At 31.5% G+C, this 21174-nt stretch overlaps 1 protein-coding gene and 1 long non-coding RNA gene across 7 annotated transcripts in view; both read right to left on the reverse strand.

Moving 5' to 3' along the window:
* Positions 1 to 21174, reverse strand: part of LOC107070354 (furin-like protease 1) — a 239171-nt gene that overhangs the window by 96560 nt on the left and 121437 nt on the right. The window lies entirely within an intron of this gene.
* Positions 15980 to 21174, reverse strand: part of LOC149033219 (uncharacterized) — a 46650-nt gene continuing 41455 nt past the window's right edge. Inside the window, exon 3 of the long non-coding RNA XR_016175895.1 lies at positions 15980 to 17597. This is a non-coding gene — a long non-coding RNA (uncharacterized LOC149033219). The remainder of the gene's footprint in view (positions 17598 to 21174) is intronic.

Below are 21174 nucleotides of genomic sequence, written 5' to 3' on the forward strand. Positions count from 1 at the left end.
GTAATACCCTATAAGCCATCACGAGCATTAATATTCTCCCGGATCATGAATACACCATCCATAAATTTTATGCGTTTACCTCGTTACCTTTACTTAACCTTGGATATACATGTGTGTATATATATATATATATATATATATATATATATATATATATATATATATAATACAACTAGTCACGTATTTCAAAACTCTCCCTATACCTACGAAATGCATAGTTTAAGATCGAACGAAAATCATTCCGATCAGAACTTTCTCCATTGACTACGTGCTTTAACTTCGATTCTCTCTAATGGATATGTTTGATTCTAACAGGAAGTTTATTAGCACCGGGAAGTTCAAGATTTAACCAAACACAACGTGGGTGTGTAGATTCAAATTGATCGATACATTGATTAAAGGAATACATTGCATAAATTGGTTATACGTAATAGAAATAAATGATTAATTTCCATCTTGTATTTCATAAGATAAAAGATAAAGAAAATATCTTGTGTAAAGTCGAAGTAAGCTGAAAGAAAGTCATTTCTTCTTCTTTCTTTTTTTTTTTTGTTAAGACGTAGTCTGTCTCCAAAGTAAATCCAGATTAAGTAAAGCTTCTGCCCGGTGCTTGTATTAAGGGGGGATTCTGGTCTAAAAATTTGAAAAAATCGATTTTTTTCATATTTTCAAAGCTTAACCTTTTAAGAATATGTCCTTAAAAGGATATTTAAAAATTCAAATTATTTTCGGAGATATAGCTGTTTTAGTGACGCAGTATCCTGTATTCTACCCTTATTATGCGAAACTTTGAACGTGTTTTTCTCGAAACTACTTTTTTCGAGGTGGTTGACATGATATCTCAAGTTCTACCCAACCGATTTCTTTAAAATTTGGCGGGAATCTTCTTTATACATCTCTCTATCGGATGACCCTTGGATTTTAGAAAATTTCAATTTTGAGTACTTTTAAAAAATTCGAAAAGGACAAAAAAAGGGAGTAAAAAAACATTTTTTTTATGACGCCATTTTGTGAATTCTTTTTTTGGCTACAGGTCACCCAATAGCGACATCTTTACTGATTAAGAATTTTCCAAATTTTTGTGTTTCAGATCACTACAAGGGTTGGAATCATGTCAACCAGAGTGCACAGTTTTTTTTTGTAGCCCTCACTTCACCGGCCTGTATTTCTAGGAATTTTTTTTCACGATTTTTTTTTTGTATTCTTAAAGTGTTAATAAATATTATATAAAAAAATAGGTACTAAAAATGTTTTTCATTTTTTTTTTATCTTAGTTTGAAAAATGCCTAAAATTTAGGCTTCTATATCAAATACCCCCTTAAATTCTGAATTGGGCGTAGCTCTATAGAGACCTAGAGAGAGAAAGAGAGTAAGAAAAGAAGGAGTGTACAAGCAAAGCAAACTTGGTCTTTGAAATAGCGTATCGTGCAAAGACTAATTACTCGGAGAATATTAACGAACGATTAACAATGCCGTTGATCGATCAGAAGCGACGTACGGTTCCAATTTATTCTTACCGCAATTTTCTCCGAAGATTTACACTACCGCCTTGTTATCGTCATTATTATTATTAGACGAACTTTGATACGAATTTTCGATTCTTTTTCTTCTTCTTCTTCATCTTCATCGTCGTTTATTTTGTCCATAACTTGCTTCTCATCTTGTTAAAGTTTCAGATAATCAAAGTGAACCCTCACAATCTTTACTTCTTTTCACCTTACTTTATCTTAGGATACAAGATTGGTTCGTTACGTAAAACTCATTCGCTAACGCAAACCTTTTTTTCACGAATTTCTTATACAACGAAAATTGTATGAATACACCTTTGGCAACGTTATAAGTCTTGAAAACAAACTTCAATTTTGGTTTTCATAAGATTTCACAGTATCCTTCTTAAAGGTAGATAAATTTTTCGTAAAATTAAAGACGAATCATTTTCTATATTGACTTTCCATTAAAATCGAATTTAGTATTAAACTAAATACATTATATGATATTTATTACATTCTATCGTGAACTATACCAGTGAACCAGTGAAAAAGGAATTTTACAATGGACCAATTTCAATAGAATTCCATCTGTTTGATTTTTTTTTCTGTTACAATATGCAAAAATTGACCTATCTCAAATATAATGAAAAAAAAAAAAATACAAAACAAAATCAGGGTTTTTCAACTCATATTACGTAGGAAAGAAAATAATAATAACTTTAGAACAAAAATAAGAATTTCGGAAAGAGAAGACCACAAGAAAGAAAGTTGATTAGAACAATCTCGTTGAAAACGTGTCTCTTGTGACTATTTAGATGCATGCACATAGGGTCTTTTTTGCCAAGGAAAACGGGCGTCGAATCTTTTTTAATCACACTCTCTAATTGCAGAACTTTCTATTACGTTTCTACTTTATATACACGGTCGTCGGTTCAGCACAACCGCGAGCTTTTAAAGTTGGATAATCCACGATTAAACCTAACTAACAAGCATCTAGCCGCACAGTGAATCTGGGTCGGTGTCGATCGACCAGCTAGTTCGATACTTGCTGTTACTCCTGTCGTCGTTGGTGGTGCTCGTTTGTTTGTTCCTGCCTTCGGCAAAGCGAGAGCTTCGCCTTGTATCGATATATATATATATATATATATATATATATATATATATATATATATATATATTTAATAGCAAAGTTGTTTCTATTAATTGGAAATAAAAGGGAGGAAGGCAAAAAAAAATTATTGGAAAAGAAAAGAAGATGGTGGGAAAGAGAAAAGACAAAAATGAAATAATATTAAAAAGATCTAACTTTTGCTTTAGCATTTTGTTCATTGCATTTGTCCTGGGTTTTCTTCTTCTTCCTCCTCTTGTTGTTCTTATTTGCCCGAATTAAAGATACGGAAGATGGTTAATTATAACTGGCCTGGTTTATCTACGTTCAAACTAATGTAAGTCGAAGAAAATGTTTATGAGACGGCACGGCACGGCACGGCACGGTCTGCGAGCCATTTGCGCTTTCTGCAAAGCACGGAAGAAAGTTCTTCTTGTTATCTTAGAGAGAAACAAAGAGAGAGAAAGAGAGATAGACAAACAAAGAAATGTTGACAAATCTGTTTATATAAAATCGCGAGGGGTGCCCTATTTCTACGCAATAATAAATGATTGATATAACGTCTATTTGAAAATAATCGCGTTCGAAAAGCTTCGATATAACGCTACGTAATATTTTCGAGAAAAATTCATTTTCCTTTTTTTTCTATAAAAAAAAAATTTTTTAATCATAGTGCAAGGAAAAAGAAATCAATAAGACTTGAAGAAACCTGAAAATAATATAAATATATACACATAATAAATGAGTGAAGGTTATTAAATCGGAAGATAAATATTTAGCAAGATTGAATAAAAGTAAAATATTTATATTAATCAAAAGTAAAACCAAAGGGAAATAGAGCGAAAGAAAAGAAACGTAGAAGAAAAAGACCATCTCTAAATGAAAATTGAACAAATAATATTCGCAAATAAATTGGATTTGCATGATTACACAATCTGAACGATGATTCCTTTAGTGCAGCATATCGTATGAAAACAAATTTCGAGAAATGCTAAAGCTTTCTGTAGACCCCATTTCCTTCTTATTTTTTTTTTATTCCTCTTTGGACCGCGTGTTTCTTCCCACTTTCTTGTAATCAAATTAGACGTTTCACGAGTAGGAAGAACGATGCGAGTGTTTTGATATGCGCTCAGAAAGTGGAACGCTCGTCTAAGATTTGTACGAATTCAGAATCCGAGCTAGCTTTCCATCCTTCTTTCAGTTTTTTTTTCTTCTCTTCCTTTTCTCTCTTCCTTTATCCTTTTCACTAATCTGTAAAGAGTCATAATTTGAATGAGTCGCCGTTGCAACTGCTTCTTTTTTTTATACTTTCTTTCTATCTCTTTTTTTTCTTTTTTGTTGTTTCTCTTCTTCTTTTCTGTCTGTCCATCCGTCTTCATCTTTACGCACGTCTACATATCTTCTCCTCATTCTTTCTTTTTACTTTATCTCCCTTTCATTGTCAGTACACGTATCTACATCTCAGCTTTAAAGCATTAATTTTTTGGAAGTTTGCCAGATGTAGCGAAGATCGGCCAGGATCGTTGCGGATCAGTGACTCGGAAAGAAATTTATAGCCCCCACGGAAGTTTATAACGGCGTTACGTCTAACCCACCAACTTATCCACCTACCAGTTTCGATGATTATGTTGCTTTTGATAATGCGATTTATGTCCTCATATCGCTCTACATTCTCTTTCGTCAATCGGTATATGTTTTCTTCGATCAAATGGAAACTATCATTTTTTTCTTTTTTTAACTATTTATCAGTCGAACGATTTCTCTTTTTTTATCCGTGATAAATGATAAATGGTACAGAAAATATTGTGACGTTACGATTACAGACAAATACGTAAAAAAATAATGAAAAACAAAAACAAATAACCGTTCGCGAGAGTAAACATTTTTAATGAGAAAAATGAATAAAATTTAGAAAAAGTAAACATCATTAATCGTATGCTTTTTTTGTTTACTTGTTTGATTAAGGAATAGTCTTTTTATCGTATAATAAACAAACAATAATATCAATTTTGATTTTCCAAAATATAAAAAATGAATTGTAAAATAGTACAGGTTCATTAAGAAAAAATAACTTGATGCATTTTTCTAAGAAGAATTTAGTAGTAAAAGTAAAGTTAAAATTATATGTTGGGAAAAAGTGAAATCTCATAAAAGAAAAGAATTTCATTAGGCAGACTAGAACGTACGTAATAGGGCTATATATGTTGGGTTGATTTTGCTGCAATTTTCAAAGAGTAGAAACGCGATGAGGAAGCATACGCGCGTCGAGGGTTGTATAGTGGTCCCGCTGAGAGAAGGGAGCCTTGGTATCTTCCCTCTTTGCAACGGCGAGCGGTCTAATTTGAGAGCAAACCTAATATCTTCCACTAAGTTAACCATATTTCATGAAGCTCGCTGGTCTCGGCAGTGATCGTAACGCAAAATGTCAGTCTTTTCGAAAGAAGAAGGGGAGGAAAAACGAACGAAGACTTGAGAAAGGTACGATACGTTTACGAAAAAAGTCTAAAAGGGAATTGTTAGTTAAGGACTGGGATTTGCCTCAGGACTCTCTTTCGACCCCCACGAACCAATAGAAGAAAACCAGTTATGAAGCCTATTGTATCGTTGAATCGAATAGAAACCACCACCACCTCTCTCTCTCTCTCTCTCTCTCTCTCTCTCTAATATTCTCTACGTTTCTATTCTATTATATAATAGTATACGAGAAATATCTAGCTTGAATATAATCATTAATTCGTAATATAGAAACGCGTTATGTTTAATAATAATTATCGATTAATATGAAAGTAGATATTTTTTATTGTTTTTTTTTATAAATGAAATTAATTATTCAATCCAATATATATATTTTCCTGTTTGATATAATATTATATCGGAATTGCTGTATATGGAAAATCAACATTTTATAAATTGAATGTTTATATATAATACTATTGTAAATTTTGTGAATATACAAAATTGTATAGGTATAGCCCCATGGTCGCATAGATAAATATATTTTCCAACAATTTTACTCATGTAAAATAATATTACCTGTATTATATTCATATTTCAAAATGTATGAATACTTTTGATTATTTATCGTTCAATTAACACATCAAATAACATTAAAATGAAATCAATAAAACTATTGAATTTAATGCTTTTCTAAAGTGATTTAAGATTAATTAAATGGTCGTAGAGAACGTAAAGATTCGTAATTATCAAGAATAATATATCGTCTAACGTCGACAGATTTATAGTTGACAACGTTCATTAAAACTAGTTTTACGAACTAAAGAGGAAGATAGAGAATACGTTAATTTCTAAGATCATCGTAGTTTCAAATAGTTTTCACTTTACGGCAGTTTAAAACTCGGTCCTTTAAGAGTCTTTCTCATTTTATTAAAAAGTTCTTTTTGTCAAGTTAATAGCATTCTATAAACTTAACGACACGTCATTGAATAAACTAACGTATTCGATTATTATAATTTTTAACGTTTCAATACTTTTATTGTTGTATAAATAAATTTTCAAAGATTCATTTACGATTATTATTTGATTACGCGCTTTTCGATAATGAAATTATTTGAAAATTTTTTCAGTAAAATCACTAATTAATAACTTCCGAAACAGAAATGAATTTCATTATGATGTAGGGAACGTGTTCGGAGAATAATTAATAGATGAGGAATGAGATTGTTAAAATAGAAAGGGGAAGACATAAAAGGGGAGAAGGGTCGGAACAAACGATACCTAGGAGATTTTACACCCAGTAGGGTAACGATATTTTATATAAGTCTCTACTTGTAGTTGTGCATATAACAGTTCGCCTTCGAATATAGTCTGGGTTACCGTGAGAAAATCATTTTTGGAATGTCTTTCTCTTTTATTCTCTCTTTCTTTATATCCATTCGAAAACAAAAATCATATGTCGGAAACTTAAGCACATTTTCACTTGTAAAATACGTAAATTTGATAAGAGTTAAAATTACTTTAAAATTGTGTAACAATTACTACTAGTATAAAATCGGACGTATTCGTGCATGATGAAAGGATTGAAAATATTTTTGAGTACCTACTTATAAATTCAAATTTCGAAAATATTACATCTTATCGTAAAATGAATAAAATTAATGTGTAAACTTTTTAAATAAATATATAATAGAATATATTATTAGGGTTGCGTCGTATTAGTAAAGTAACATTTAAGGAGAGAATTTCCGTTGGTTGACGTTAAATCTACGAAAGACGAAAGTTCTTTTAAGCATAAAGCTTTATCAAGCCAAGCATCCTTTTCTTTGATGTACCAATTAATTACTAACTACTATGGCACAGTACGTATAGGCGCATGCGCATACAAGTAACAGAGAAACATGTCGAGCCTCTCTTTTATTCACCCTCACTTCCTTCTTTACTTAATCATCATTTAAACTTATCGGTATTACAGCTTACAAATTTTCTACGTTTATCTGAGTATCTTTCTTACTTGCCAGTTTGGTGTTATTGCTTCTTGATGCGTCTTACGGCTCGTACTACTTACAAACGTTATAACAATAAGTAGTACATACGTAGAAAAAGTTAGACGCAAGTGTAGTCAACCTATCGCTGTAAGAAAGATTAATTTTTGTAAACTATGACCCGTATACCAAGGGTTCCGTCTTTTAATAAATTGTAATTATACCAGCTCTTGGTAAGTTTGCTGCTATGTTTTCGAGTGATTATATAAGTTTTTACTTCAATTTATGACTATTCTAGTACTAGGTACACTGAGATAGAGACCATAATTATTATGTAAACGGTTGCTTAATTATCTTCCTATATACTAACTCTACCTATGTTTAAGACGATTACGTGTAATCTGTTGGAAACTTCTAAGATAGAGAGTTGGTTCATTGATAAATAAAGATATTTCATTAATTTTAATTTAATCAAATATTCGTTCAACCTATTCTTTACCTATGTTTAAATATTGAAATAGGAAAAAAGAAATTGTCAATTAATCAACACGATCGATGTCGTAACAAGTGAAAAGTGGTTTAAACGTATTATAGGAAAGTCTAATTAAGCATAATGAAACTAATTGTAAACATCGCCAAGATAGCGAGGCGTGTGTATCCTAAGAAATTATTAGCACACCTGTGCACATTCCTGGTAACATGCCTTTTGTAAATAAGCTACGTTTGCGCAGATGCTCTTCTTATACACACGAAAGCGTGCGAATGACGTTTCCTAAACCGCTAAATACACACGAAAGGATCATACAAAATTGGAGTGACTTTCAAGCTTAATGTAAAAAGCTACTTTTGTCTGTTTCACATCGGTTAGCGAGTTTTTTTAAAACTAATTATCAACCAAGTGTTTTTGATTTTTTTATCGTTAATTCGAATATAAATTCGAAAAATCAAATTAAAAAAAGAAAATACATCGTAGGGGAAAAATGTTTTATAAAGTTTCAAAGATCGAAAAATAATAGAACGATATTTACATGTTGTAATGCAATTATATATGCATCGTTATAAAATAAATTGCAGATCATACTTTACAATAGTTAGTTAATGAGTTATATTACATGATATTATGTTTATCAGAAATTCTTTCCTTAAAAATTGCTGATTGTAAGTACAGAGATTATGAACAGTGACCATCTTTATAATTATTAGAAATAGGAAATTGATGAAGTTTTTAAGAATTCGAAAAAATTAAAATATTTTTAAATTATTGCATGATCTCTTTTAAAATCAAGCATTTAAAGTTACTCATGTAAATTGTATCAAACTTCTTGCTATTTTACTTAGCATCTACGATTGGACATGTATATTTCATAGTAATGCTTTGATCAAACAGGATGGACATTTTCGCATGCAATAGCGACTAGCAAAGCCTACATTTTCGTAATACGCTCTTGTAGCAGTCGTCTCAAAACTGTCGTACAGAACTGACGGGAAATCAGGTTTGAACTCGTGTCACTCTCCTTACCGCAAACGGAAGATAACTTTTGCCGAGGAACCGTACGAATGTCGTATACGAGCCGAAATGGATATGCGTTTCACGTAGGTAGGACACACTCGACATTCGGTCCTTAGAACCTTTCCTCTTCCCTCATCCCTCATCCGTCTCCCCTCTTTGGTGCCAACTTTCCGAGACATATCCAGCAAACTTCCGTTATTCTATGTCGCGTGGTTTAGTCCTTTATCACATCTTGGTATGCGTGTCTACATTCGATGAAGATTTCCTAACAAAATACTTCCCTATGTTCACCATTTCCGTTTATTACTTTATTAAGTAAAATTTTATCTTAAGATAAGATAGTAGAGAAAGAGAGAGAGAGAGGAAAATTTTCTACACATGTAAAGTATTAATTAGTTTGTTGATAAGTCACGATCACCGTGTTGATAGTAATTAGGCAAATTGAAAGTAGAAAATCAGCTGATAAGTTATGAAGTTAAGTTAATTAAATAAAAACATATGCAATAGAATAATGGATAATAATCAAATATAACGAAAGTTGATCGTTCATTGAGATATAAAATCAGGTATATATGTGTACGCGTATGTATGTGCGTGAATAGTAGTAATAGTAACATTTTTAACGAGTTCGAAATTCTTCGAATATAACAGATTTCGTATCGTCGATCGATTGTAATTCGTTTCTTTTGGCTAAAGGTCACCGTGTATATTTCTTCTAGTAGCCGTAGAGAATGAATTTCGAGACTGTTACGTTATTTATTTATCGTGACTATATTTATTTATCGTGACAATGTACGAGTATACGGCCATTAATGGATTGAGCCAAGAGTATTGCGTATACTTTTATCGAGCGGATATTTTGTCGATGTTACGTTAGAGGAAAAATAAATATAGAAAGAGGAAATAGAAGAAAAATAGAGTAAGGGATGAAAAGAATGGTGAAAGGGCTAAGGGAGCAGCAGCCGGGTGAAATATAACGCACATTTTCTCCACGAATTATTGGGTAGTAAAGCAGTAATGTTTGAAGATAGATCTTTTTACGGGTTTTTTGAAAATACGTTATGGCAAAATTATTTTCCTTTGAAACGCTACTTCCGTCGTTGTTACGGCCTACAACGATGAGCATACGATTGCCAAGAACTACTTTACTCCGATATTATTCTTACGAAAATGATAACATCTGATTCTTGCATTCACGAAATGAACTATGTAAAGGAAACAGAAACCGATTATTTCATAATTTAAAAATTATTTAACATTACTATTAGGTTGATTCTTAAGTAACTATTATTTATAATACATTCGATGGCCATTTCTGGTACGAGATGAGCAAAAAACTAGAAAATATTCTGCAAATAAAATAGGTAATGTAAATCAACGATTAAATTATTTTACATTAATTTTATGTCGGTGTTCATTACTTCGTTCCTTCGTTTCTTCGTTGTTGTTTTAATGTCACTTTCTAATGCACATAATTATAAGTTCAAGTGTCCGTTAGATAATCGTTTCTAAAGTTATTGGCCGTGAAATGTTAATTGTTACTTTATAGCGAAGAAATAGTAATTATAAGTAAATATTTGACGAGATATATGTAAAGATAAGATTGATTATTTTCATTCACCAAAATGAAAATCTCGTAATTGTTATATGCATTTGTTTCCGAAAAAAATTTCCTCTCGTTGTTTTTTCCCCTAAGACTATCTCGATTTCATATCCTATATCTAAATAAGTTACAAGTGTATTATGTATATATGCTATAATTATGTATATAATTGCACGTTGGTAGGTAGTTGGAAGAGAGAAGAAGAAAAAAAGAAATGAAAAAGAAGAAAAAAGAACAGAAAAAATGTCGGCACGGTTGGCGCATAAATTTTATGGAAGATTTGCATCGCTAAAGAAACAGAATAACGCCCTCTCTCATTTCTTCTCGCGAAACCTTGCATTTGACAAAAAACATAATGAACGAGAACGCGAGTAATTACGGGTTGTGGGTGTCCTACAGAGAAAGCTACGAAGAACGTGCAAATGTTGAACTGAAATCGTTAAAAGGGAGACATCTATTGCGCGCGCTTCTCTAACGAATGGCCATCATGAAAATGGCTGGTACGAGATAAGCAAGAAACTAGAAAATGTTTTACAAATAAAGAAGGTAATACAAATCAACGGTTAAATCATTTTTCATTACACTTACTTATGTTGGAATTCGTTTCGTTCGTTAGTTGTTGTTCTAATGTCGCTTTCAAATGCACATAATTATAAGTTCAGGTGTTCCTTAGATTAACGTTTCTAAACTTATTGTTCGTAAAATGTTAATTGTTACCTTATACCGAAGAAATAATTATAATAATTCATTTGTCATTAAATAATTTTATATTATCGTGAAGAAGACTTATAATATTATTATATTATAAATATTGTAGCTATACGACAAAAATTACGATAAGAAAAAAGAATTTAATATATTATTACTAAATATTATTTTTTTTTTTACATTTTATCCTACTACGTAAGTTTCAATATTATAACAAACAAAAAATAAAGAAAAGACAAACAGTTTTGAAAAAAAAGAAAAAAGAAAGAGAAGAATTTCTTCCGCTTTAGGATTAACAGTTAAGTTCACATAAATTGCGATTTACCTTAAAAGAAAATAAAAGCTAGAAAACGTTAGATAACAAGAATAATGACGTCACAAGGAATACCATAAAACATAAGAAAAGATTTAAGGAATCGTTGGAAGAAAAATCGTCCTCACACTTGGTTCACCCATATCGTGGGATCCAAACAGAAGCCGGTAAAGCTCGGTATCGTCTCTCAACGCTTAAATCCGATCGTATTGGTAAGAACATTTATCATTTGGTACGGTCCGACTTGAACGTTTTCTACAAGCTATTTGAAGTGTGGTTTGAATGAATAGATTTAGAAAAAGGTAGAAAACTTATCTCGGTTCCTTTTTTAAAAGGGCCGATAAAAATCGGAAAAGTACAATTACGCGAAATCACGCACGATTTACGCAAGGTAGCAAGTAAGTAAACATATATATATATACGTGTGTAAATGATGAGCATGCGTAGTACATTATTTTCCTCCTCTCGTATTTTTCGTGTTTCTTGTCCTTCTCATCTTTGGCCCTTATCCTTCTGACACAACTATTCTCCCCCTCATCCTGTTTTTCCTTTTTTTCTTCTTCTCTACTCTACTCTCCCGGTTGGCTCACATAATCATTACACGTTGGCAAAAAGGGAGCACGGTAGTGCCTTCGGGTGTGCCCTTCTACCTCGAAGTTACTAATGCCGACGGAAAAGCGTATTACGGGTTTCATAAATTGTAGGGTGAGACCCCGAGGGTAATATTAAATAACGAGGATGAAAACGGCCTTTAGCCGAAGTCAGGACTCTCGTGACGCTTATTCCGCGTTAGGACCTACTATTATTCCTTATTATTACGTAACTTTTTTTCTCTCTTTCTATCCCTTTCTCTTTTCATTTCTTACCTTATCCTCTCTATTCCTTCTTTAACGTTAAAAGAGAGTTACGAGGATAATGTTACGTTAAAATTAACGTTGTAGTCGTAGGTTAGTAATCGAGGTGGTGCTACTACTATCTACGAACAAAAATGTACTTCTTTGAAAAGATCTCAGATTACGAAAAAGTAACATGAAAAATAGGAGAACGTAATGTAGATGATGAACCTAAATGTTCTTCTTGCCAAGATGATGATCGTATTTTAATGGGTCACCCGATACATCGGGCACACGTGACTTGGCACTATTCCGTAGGAAGTTGTTCGAGCTATCGATTTGTGTTCAATGAGTATGTTCTCACTGAAGTGTCAAAAAATATATATCTTCTTATATTTGGATGAATTCCCTTCTTAACTCGATATTTTTTCTTTGTTTTTTTTTTTTTTTTTAAATAAAACTAAACAACTCGATTTATTTCGACATATATTATTCGATAAATAAAGTGTGTAAGAGGAGAAACACCCGGTGCATGAAACATCGACGCACTGATCTACTGACCTATATATATAATTTCTCGAAAAACACGTGCTCGACGGTTGAGAAGAGGTAACGAAAAACCGACCGTCTATTACGATGTTTCATATACGTTGAATGTCGACGACCTATTTTTAATATCGTCAAAAAGAACTGTACAATTTTCGTATATGTTTATTATTAAAACTGACCCAGATAAATAAATATTTAATTAACTCGTAATAATACTAATATTATTTCATTAATTATTTCATAATATAATAGTTACGAATTCTATCGAAATTGATTTTATTTACTTGATAAATATTAATTTTGGAAACAAGACAATGAACATTTGATCATAAATTTGAACGAAATTTATCGAGCACACTTGGCACGAGAATCAAGAACTGGCATTGCTTCGATAAAAATAAAAGTGTTTAAAAAATATCATCGATTCGAAATTTAATGATACATGACGTATCATACCAATAATAGAAGTAAGAAAGTGGATATTAGAAAATTGTCTCGATGATATTCTACATGAAGATCACGTACGTTGGGCTCAACGATTTTTGAAGATGTTTCCATAAAAGAAGACTCGACGTTCTCTCGAGTAAATTTTCAAGTCGAATTAAACGTAAAATGTATTTCTACTTTCTACTATTTTAAAATATCTTGGAAATGTTCTTCTTGATACATAAGATTTAAATTCGACAAAAGTCGTCTCTTTTGAGACCTCAAGAATCTCTTCGAACGACGCGCTTCGAGAAGCAGATTGAAATGATCGTAAGAAGGGGGCCACAATTTTCTCAAGTATTCTCTCGGTGAAAGCTCGTCACGAGAAGATTTTGCGGGTTACTGAGTAGGAAAAGAAATTGTCTGTTTCAAATTTAGAGAAGTAGACGAGGAAGATGATACAAGGGACGACGGAATGATGAGTTTAATTCGTCGACGACGAGACTTCCTCCCAGAAAAACGTACGCAGAGAACGTTGGGCTGTTATCGTCTGATGCTAGTATCGACCGAAAAGTAGAATGGCAGACAGAAAGGGAAAAAAAGGGGAAGGAAAGAAAGAAAGAGACAAAATAACGGGAGTAGAAGGAAAAAAGAAGGGAAAAGAACGAAAGAAAACAAGATTTTCCTTCCCTTCTGCAGACGAAGCCATTCCTTATTTTGGAAGCTCGACATATGCGCCTACACGCAGTCACGTATACTATACTACTACTTTCTACACGAACTCCTAAGAAATTTTTCCAAAGTGTCCTTTCATCGTATACGTGGAAAGATGGTGTAGTTTGACGAAGTAAAAATAACATATACATATTATTAGAAATTACAAATATATATTATAAAATAAAATTTAAAAAAATTGATATTTCATTTAAATTCATCGTATTACGTTGAAATATCTTATTATCATTTAATAATTGTAAATTGTTATTATACCTCGACTGAAAAACTCGATACGTGTTAACTATAAAATAAATAACGTATCTTTGAAGGATAAGAATAAGAATAAAAGATAACGAGGCGTATAAACGATCGATGTATTTTCAAAGGAGGATCTTCAACTGAACAGCATCGGAAGGTTCGCCAACTAAAATTAGTCCGAGCCAATTTCGAAACTTTGGATAGCTTTGACGGTGAAAGTTATTTGAACCGGCGCTAGGCGTTGGCTCGTTCGAGTTGCTGCGAATATCGACCATCAGATGAAAGCGTGGGATGAGAAGTTCTACGTAAAAAAGGGAGACCTAGACCCTTTTTCTCTTACTTGTCCCTTCCGATTTCCGTTTTCTTCCTTCGAGCGTATTTTCTTTCTTCTTTTCCACTTTCAGACTCTATTTAATCTGACCAAATCTCTTTATCTCTATCATCTCCGTATTCGTTCAAACAAACCATTCAACCATACGATTCGAAATACCACATGATCCCTTTTTTTCACTACAAATATAATATATAAAATTTCAATGTATTAAAAAAAAAATTCCATCTTTTTTTCAAATGTAAATATTATATATTGCACGGTAAAATGATTGTAATTGATAAATATTTTCTTTCCATTTTTCATTCCACTTAAAAGACATCCTTTTTCTTTTCTATACAAATTTCAATTCCCATAAACATTATTTTTTTATATTATTCTTATTATTCAATAAATAATTGTATTCAATGTATTTTTATTTGTATTCAATTGAAACAAAAAAAAAGAAAATTTAATAAATGATTTATTTTTTTCAACCGAAGGTATTATATCGTATGACTAATGAGCAACTTTACTACTACTATTCGATGAACGTCTGACGAATGTAGGTTTTTATCACTGACGGATACATTAAAATCCCTATTCTGACAAAGATATTGTAATATCGTGACATTAATAAAACGTACATAATTTATTTCAGAAAATACTGACAAAGATGGCTTGAAAATGAAGAACACAATCGTGTTGACTTAGAGCAACAGCAGGGATGTTTCATTAAAACGAATCCAAACTCCGTGCGTATAACTCATTCCTAATACATCTACACTCGGTCGATATATCACGCGTAATGAAACTTCGTAATACAAAGGTTACGAATCTACATATAAAAAATGTTATTACAATCGCAAGCTGATATTTCTTTTGTCGGAGTAGTCGTTATTAGAAAAAGCGAGAAACCGAATATAAATAAATTTCGAATATTCTAACTATATATTTGAACCGTACAAAAAAATGTTCAAATAATCTTTCATCTCTTTTCGCAACAAATAGAATCATATAAATGCAGGCGTATATGTAAATGCACATGGCAAAAAATTATAATATGAGATAATAATTTAAAATAATAATGTTTCCTGCGTTAGAAAAAAAAATATATTTACATAACATAAAAAAAGCAAAGAAAAACATATTCGTTTTTTTTATACTTTTAATATAAATACTCTTTTATAAAAATAAATTATTATTAATAAAGAGCATTAGACTTTTAATATATCATGGGTTTATCTTTATTTTGTAATTTATTAATATTCATGTTTTATTTAATGATGATATAATTATATAACCTTTCGTTTACATGTATATCCGTAATTATATAATTAAGGATTTTATAGTGTATGATTCATTATATTCAACGAAAAATAAGCATCAAATATGAAAAATGATAAATGACAGAGAAATAGGGGTAAAAGACAAAAAAGAAAAAAGATAAAAAGGGAGAAGAAGAGGTTTTTAATCCAACATGGAAATACGATACACGAGAACGTTTAGCGGGAGCAATGGAGCAGAACAGTAAGCTATTTGTTGGATGGTCAGAATAGAGAAAGAGAGTACAATGGTCGTTGCTATGAAACGAAGAGAAGCATGATACTAGGATGCATCCAAGGCAACTAATTTTACAACGACGCTGTCTCGCGTTCTTAATTAACCGTAGTCGACGAGCCGCCATTTCGTGGATGCGTAAGTATATATATATATATATATATATATATATATATATATATATATATATATATATATATATATACACCTATACCGTTGAAACTAATTATTTATTGCTATGTGTGGCGCCGCCGTGAAAGAGAAAGAGAGAAAGAGATATGGTTGAATGGTATTACGAGAAAGGGGCGGGGGCTAAAGGAACGAGTGGGTGGTTTGGTCGCATCTCTCTCGGTTGGTTGTTTCGCTCGTTCGATCGTTCGTTCATTTACTATAAACGGATGGATGCGCCATATCAAACAGCGAGATTATTAATTAACGCGCAACATTGAGGAATAGACAAACGGAATAGCATTTCTCTCCCCCATTCTTTCTCTCTCTCCCTATCAGAGTATAATACTCCAAACTGTTAACTATCGAACTGTTTACGCACAATTTATTATCGCGACGTGTGAACTTTCATGCTCGGTAAATTTGATCAAGTTCTTTCCCTGCCACTTCTCATCTTGTTTTCCTTTTTTTTTCTTTTTCTATTTTTCCCGTGATAAAATTTTCATCGAAATTTTTCGTTACTTCTTAAACCGTATAAGTTCTTATAAAATTACCTCGTTCTAAATAGTCGAATAAATAGAATTTATAATATCGCATATTTTAAATTTAATACTTATGTATTACGTGTATTTATATACGAGAATCAATTTGTTTTTCTTTGTAATATCAATTTAACATTTAATATTCATTAATAACAATTTTATCGATAGTTATGTCCGGGGGGGGGGGGAATGGTATTTATTTGTTTGACAGGTATTCATATTTTAAAAGGATTTTTTGATATATATCCTGGTAATATCTTTCTATTGCAAAATTAAATTTAATCGGTATTTCTTCCTTCGCTTTTCTTCCATAAGGTATACCCTTTTGTATATTTACGAAAATAAAGCTTGGAAAGAATTGCGGAAAAGAGAGCCTGATTCGATACAAGCTGATTGTGAGCTCGGAAATTCATCTTTAACGATAAATCACAAGTTTAAAAAAGAGCAAGAATAATGGAATGATAAATAACGCAGTTAGCTTCCTGATTCTGTAAAGGAAAACGCTTGGATGTTGGTCGAAGCGTAGTAATAAGGGAGTTTCCTCTTACGTAAATTAATATATTTCGAAATGTCAGCTCGTTGTTGCTGACAAATTCACATCATCCTATAATTTTTTGACTTATCCATATTACAATTTTTTGTTAAATTATTAAAGAATTTATATCACGACTATATTTCTTGCAGAAGTTAGAAATCACTATTCTTTTTTTTTTTTTACAAGGGTAAAAACTATTCTTATTTCGTTTATTAATCCTCAAGAGATTTTATGATATCCTTTCAAGCGAAAAACAAGAAATATCGATGGATTTGCTATGAATTAAAAGGGCTTTTCGAGATTGGTATACGGATTCGTTGAAAATACTCGCGTTCTCCTTCCATACTATGCATCTTCCGTGAAAGGTAGAACCGATGTACGAGCTCTTTCAAGTGTGATAGAATCCTAGACTTCTATTCGGTTGAATATCCCAGGAGTTGCTTCGAATATCGTATTACCATTCTATTTATCCGTGTACGCATTAGAACCGTAAACGAGACTTGGTATATTAATAGATGCGACTCTCACCTGAAACAGAGAAAATTTATTCCATTAATTCCCTATATTATTTATTATTTTCAATAATTTGTCTATCCAAATTTCATTAAAATAATACACGAATAATAATAATTGTATTAGATAAATTAAATAAAATTCATTACATATCTTATTAATTATTAATTACAGATACAGAAGAAAATCTTTTCAAAGAAAATAATTAAATCACGTAAGAAAGATTTTGAAATTTATTTATACATATTTAATTTGTGAATCGAATGTCGTTGTTATTATTTTTCGAAATGAAACAATAATTTTTACTACTAGAACTATAATTTTTTTTTTCACAAATAACGAACTATGCTTACAACGTTTCTTTAACCAGAGGACTATTCATTTTTTGTTAATTAACAATTTAGAAAAAAACAATAATTTAACTGATCTAATTATCTTATTGTAAAAAGCCAATCGTGATCTAATCCCACATCCGTCGGGTCTACAAATTAATAACGCTGATTACGTTCGTCGAGATATCACTATTCAATATGCGATACATGTTAGGCATGTCGTGACATATTGAAACTGGATTTACGATGTTGCTGTTCTCGATAACAGCTAGAAATGTATTCGCTAGGCGAATTACTATGCCAGACGAGACGCATCGCTCCACACAAAAGTTGATTTTCGAGAGCACGTACCATGCCTCTCTTGTTATTGATCCTTTCGTTACATTTTATATATTTTTCATTTTGCAATACAAAACAAAAAATGGATAAATTCTTTTCATTAATAAATTTTTCTAAAAAGGTTTAGGATGATAAACTCATGGATTAGCTTTGAGCTGAACCTTTGACTATATAGTATGAATATTTGATTTTTTATTTATATATACGTTTATTCATCAAATTCTAATAAAATCTATTATATTTTTATTTGAAGATTTGATGTAATAATCGAAGTACCGTGACTATGTCTTAAAGTCAAAAAATCAGTACGATTGATATCAAAGTTAAGATTAATCATATCAAGAATTATAAAAAATAAGTTAAATAAAAATAATCGTTAAACGAACTATCTTCGAAAAATTCAAGGATCAATCAATGGTCAAGAAAAATCGAGTTTCAATGAAAATACTTGAAGGAATATAGACATCTTCGTTCTTATATTTCTGTTATCGAAATGTCATCAGTTACTATTACTGTCGTTATTGTATTTGCTTTTCGACGAGTCTTTGAACAAGTATATGTCACGAAACAACTCGAACACCCGTTAGATTTTAGCTGGTGTCCGTTAATCGAGAACTCTAGTCACGTACTTTCGGGTTCATTCGAGAGTTATCATTACTGCTTTCATTTCAGAAAAGTCTCTTCGATGCGCGACGTATATTTTGGCATGTTCTCGATGACAGAAATGATCTTTTATAGTTTCAGTTGAGATCGATTGAAAAAGTTTGAAATAAAGGGAGATCAAACTGGTGGGATAAATTTTGATGAACAATCGAAAATCTTCTACCAATCTTTGTTCTATTATTATTATTATTATTATTATTATATTATTATTATTATTATATTATTATTATTATTATTATTATTATTATTATTATTATTATTATATTACTGTTAAATAACACTTATAAAAATATAAATCACGTATATTAATCACTCTCTAAAAATTTAATTTAAAAAATTCTATGAGTAAACACATCAAATGTGTTTTATAATTTCGTTAGTTGATCAAATTTTGCTCGTTTACATTTCGTTTATTAATTATGCCATTTTTTTAGAACTAAAGTAGAACACTGCTCGTGATAGTAAGCAAAATGTTACAATAGGTGATCATTTATTGTTTACGAATTAAATGAATATCTCGAAAGAACGACGGGAAAACTCTGTGGCAAAACAATAAAACTAAATAAAATCTTCGAATGAAGCAGAAGAAGAAGAAGAAAATTACTAGTTTTACGAAACTTAATGGAAAACTTTCGAAGCTATACTCATGCGATCTGTTTAACGATAATTAGAAACTCGTTTGTTCCGATTTCTACAAAGATAAGAAAGAAACGATAATGCCTGAAGCGTAGCTATTGCGAATTGAACTTGTTAAACGTTCGTTTTATACTTGACATCAAAAGTTCAATCGACTTGTAGTTTAAGAAAAAAACGATTGATAGTGACAGAGAAAAAGAGAGGGAGAGAGAAAGAAAAAAACGAAAGGGACGGATGCAAACGCGTTTTGATTCGATTGCGTTGTCGCGAATCGATCGATCGAAGTCTAATGTAAAATATACTTTCTATACTTGACGTCCTTGTACAATTGATTCTGTTAAAAAAAAGTTTCTGATATCTATTGTAATAATTTTACAAATTCGTTATTTAAATATATATTCCATATTTATAATGAAACAAACTTTAAAATTAAATATAAATATATTATAAATAGCTCGTTTAAAATACGACCCATTCTTTTGATGCATCTGTACACGAATATCTTTGTATTTTCAACTAAAAATTAGAGATATACACCCGTTTAATATTGAATGTTTTATATTGAATGTAATTAAAGAATATTATAAATAATATGTTTATAGATTAAAACCGATTATTGGTGATTCACTCATTGCATTCGTAAGGTTTTAACAAATCATACGATAAGTTAATTACTTTATTTCTACTTCTTGTTAATCTTTATATACATACAAGAAATTGTAGTTTCCTTTTTTTATTGATAAATAAATCGATAAATAAATTGACAAATAAGTAGGAAGAGAGAGAAAGAGATAGAAAGAATAAAGTTCGAAGTCAGTGGTTGGTGGTTGCTTTTTCATAGAAACGTTCAAATAACCATTACAACTGGACTGTCGATAAAATCTCGACCGTAATCGAACTCGATTCGAGTTAAAAAGAGTTTTGGCGTGATGGGAGGGGTGAGTGAATAAGAGTAACAGGGGAGGTGTATTCGGAAAAAAAAGAGAGAGAGGGAGAGAGAGTGAGATTCTCTTGTTTGTTGGAAAATACGATCTGCAGATGAGATTGTCGCGATCTCGCGCTTTTCCATCAGATCACCGCAAATCCGATTTTTCTTCGTAGGAGTTACACTATAGTGGTGGTGTTAGGTATAGGTAAGTTCTTACTGTTAGCTTTTCTGGCGCGTAACTTTGTACGAAATTTCATCGTACGAAGTAGCGGCCGACTCTACTCTCAACATCGCGTTACGCTCCTAACAGGACTACCTGTTGATCTACCTTAGCTAAGAGGAGCGTGTGTGTTTGTGTGTGTGTGTGTGTATGAAAGAAAGAGAACAGGTAACTCGAGTTACCCCCACCCCCTTACAACGTATAACTTACGACTAAAGTGTATCCTTTTATTCGACCATTCCTTAACCATCATTCATTTTTTCCCCCCTTTTTCTTCAACCTCATTCGATCTCTATGCTCGATTATACTGTTGTGTTGTGTCTCTATCGTGCCTTTCTTTCTTTCAGCAATGACAATTAAACATGATGCATTAACGTATTTTATGATCGGAGACTTTTTTTTTTTAGTAGAAGACTAAAATATTTCAAATGATGCCTTGTGAAAGTTTCAATGTTTTACGGTTTCGAAGAGAAT

The sequence above is a fragment of the Polistes dominula genome, unplaced genomic scaffold (assembly GCF_049000335.1).
Source record: "Polistes dominula isolate Pdom_NZ unplaced genomic scaffold, Pdom_raw_medaka contig_15, whole genome shotgun sequence".
NCBI lineage: Eukaryota > Metazoa > Arthropoda > Insecta > Hymenoptera > Vespidae > Polistes > Polistes dominula.